This window comes from Elaeis guineensis, chromosome 7, assembly GCF_000442705.2.
Source record: "Elaeis guineensis isolate ETL-2024a chromosome 7, EG11, whole genome shotgun sequence".
Taxonomy (NCBI): domain Eukaryota; kingdom Viridiplantae; phylum Streptophyta; class Magnoliopsida; order Arecales; family Arecaceae; genus Elaeis; species Elaeis guineensis.
This window is the reverse complement of record NC_025999.2, coordinates 14,121,987-14,125,574: the sequence shown is the minus strand read 5'-3', so window position 1 is coordinate 14,125,574 and position 3,588 is coordinate 14,121,987.

The following is a 3,588-nucleotide window of genomic DNA, read 5'->3' as shown; positions in this document are numbered from 1 at the left end:
TCTTAAAATCTGCTTGCGATCAAATGATACAATTGTTACAAGGACGATAGCTGTATCGAGTGTAGGTCGTTGTATACCATATTGGTTAGTTATCCTCTTAACCAAGATATGTGATGACACAGATATGGCATACGGGTGATTTATAGGAGTACATTTCACTGAGCGTGACCACTTGTAAAGCACTCTGCTGTCAAGAGTTACTCTGATGGGATATGGGTATATGTGTCCCTCTGACTTGAGGCTGCCTTGGTGACTTGCAAGTAACTTTGTCACGCCCCCGACCCGAGATTGTGAATCGAGGGTCATGACAACCGCCGCATACTTATGAAGAACTCTCTCCATAAGCATGCAAGGCATCTCATCACGATATCAATGCATCACAGCGGAATAAATTCAAATAATTATTATTCAACTGTAATTCAAGTAATTAAATCAAATGTCTTACATCCAATAAAATTTTTGCTAACAATAAAACAATAGATCTAAGTTCAATAAAGTTGACAATGCTAAATCTCGCCTCTAAAAGCTCTGTCCCAATATTTCTTCCTACGCTCGAAATTAATTGTCTGAATCTGAAAAATAGAAAGAAAGGTAATGAGCTAGACAGCCCAGTAAGTAACAAATATCTCAACCAGATATTTCAGATATTATATAATTTTCAAGAATAATGTTACAAATAAACATAAAAATATATTTCATGCTGATTTGATGCAAATCCAATAATTTTAAATATTCACATATAATATTTCCGATTCGATTCAAAACACTCGAAACTCAACAGCCTTGACTATGACCAACGTTTAACCCCCATTGGCGGGGTCCACATAATACCAGCGCACAACCCCCACTGGCAGGGTCCAGAAATACCAGCGCACAACCCCCACTGGCAGGGTCCACAAATACCAGCGCACAACCCCCACTGGCAGGGTCCACAAAGTACCAACGTATAATCCCCATTGGCGGGGCCCACTGAAACATAGTTAGGCTGAGAGCATAAATCCGATCTATATCAAAACACTTAGTACCACAATATATATCATAATCTTTCACTAAACATGTGCATAAATCGATATACCATAACATTTCAAAAGCACTTTTCTTTCAAAACATAATTCCATAAATCATGCATAATTTCAGAGAATAATTATTTATTTTCAGAATAAATATGGAATATCTCGAGAAGATGATTCATTACTTACCTTTCACGGAGCACTGAATGAACGGATCGACTAACTTCTAGGAGATTCTTCCGTGCCTATTATCCAAAATTATATTTTTACATTAATTTTAATTCAAAATTAAATCTAAACAAATCCCAACTCAAAACCTCACTTAGAATCGACTCTTTCCTAAACTCGATCAAAATCATTAGATGAGACCTCCTACTATGCTAATCCTAGAAGAATAACTTTAGAGAGAGAAGAATCCATCAAGACAGAGAAATATCCTAGAGAGAGAAAATTCTAGAGAGAGAAAGTAGAGAGAGAAAATCCAATTTCAGAGAGAGAAAGTCAGAGTTCAGACTGAAAAGAAGAGAGAGAAGAGAGAGAAACTCTCTCTCTCATCAATTTCAATTTTTCTCTTTTTTATTTATTTATTTATTTATTTATTTACTTACTTAATTACTTATTTGTTCATATATATATATATATAAATATATATATATATATATATTTTATTATTATTATTATTATTATTTTCTTTTCTTTTCTTTTCCTTTTTTTTTTTCTTTTTCTTCTTTTTCTTTTTCTTCTTTTTCTTTCCTTTTTCTTCTTTTTCTTCTTTTCTTTTCTTTTCTTTTTCTTTTTTTTTTCTTTTCTTTTTCTTTTCTTTTCTTTTTCTTTTTCTTCTTCTTCTCGGTTCTTCCCGCGCCGGAACAGGGGACCGGCGTCCCCTCGGCCTTGACCGGCCATTCGGGCCACGGCCGCCGCGGCGGAGGCCGGCGGCCGACGGGAATCACTCCCCCGGTCACGGAGGAGGGTGGCCGGCGATCAATTCCGATCGCCGGCGCCGGAAACTTCAAGGAAAAGAGACCCAAAAACAGAGGTCCCTTTCCCGATCGGAAATCGATGATTTTTGTCGCCGGCAGCCGCGCACAAATGCACGGGGAGGAAGGAGAAGAAAGAGGGGAGGAAGAGGAAAATTTACCTCAGCCTCCGGAGACCTCGTCGGCGGCAATCACGGCGAGAAATCAAAGGGTGTCCGCGGCCTTCGATCGAGAAGAACGGAGAGAAAGAGAGAGGGAGGAGGCCAATGATCGGTCTCAAGAGGGAGGGGGTCTTCTTATAGAGCACCCTAGGACTCCGAGGGGTCCTAGGAGTCCTAATTTGCTCGGGATTCGCCGGAGAAGAAGACTCCTACCGGGAGTCTTCTTCCCGGTTGCTCTGTTTTTTTTTTTTTTTGGGCTATAACATTCTTCACCCCTAAAAAGAAATTTCGTCCTCGAAATTTTTCATACCTGTCATCATTGTATTGGAAGCCTGTGGATTCTGTTGAGTAAGCGCATAAACTCTTCCCTGGGTTTATTATGATGCTCATACTTTAACGTCCCAATATTCCTAATATTTACCCACCTACACTCATACTATGTCAAATTCTATGTGTCATAATTTATCCACTTATGCTCTGATATCATATTAATTGTCACGCCCCCGACCCGAGATTGTGAATCGAGGGTCATGACAACCGCCGCATACTTATGAAGAACTCTCTCCATAAGCATGCAAGGCATCTCATCACGATATCAATGCATCACAGCGGAATAAATTTAAATAATTATTATTCAACTGTAATTCAAGTAATTAAATCAAATGTCTTACATCCAATAAAATTTTTGCTAACAATAAAACAATAGATCTAAGTTCAATAAAGTTGACAATGCTAAATCTCGCCTCTAAAAGCTCTGTCCCAATATTTCTTCCTACGCTCGAAATTAATTGTCTGAATCTGAAAAATAGAAAGAAAGGTAATGAGCTAGACAGCCCAGTAAGTAACAAATATCTCAACCAGATATTTCAGATATTATATAATTTTCAAGAATAATGTTACAAATAAACATAAAAATATATTTCATGCTGATTTGATGCAAATCCAATAATTTTAAATATTCACATATAATATTTCCGATTCGATTCAAAACACTCGAAACTCAACAGCCTTGACTATGACCAACGTTTAACCCCCATTGGCGGGGTCCACATAATACCAGCGCACAACCCCCACTGGCAGGGTCCAGAAATACCAGTGCACAACCCCCACTGGCAGGGTCCACAAATACCAGCGCACAACCCCCACTGGCAGGGTCCACAAAGTACCAACGTATAATCCCCATTGGCGGGGCCCACTGAAACATAGTTAGGCTGAGAGCATAAATCCGATCTATATCAAAACACTTAGTACCACAATATATATCATAATCTTTCACTAAACATGTGCATAAATCGATATACCATAACATTTCAAAAGCACTTTTCTTTCAAAACATAATTCCATAAATCATGCATAATTTCAGAGAATAATTATTTATTTTCAGAATAAATATGGAATATCTCGAGAAGATGATTCATTACTTACCTTTCACGGAGCACT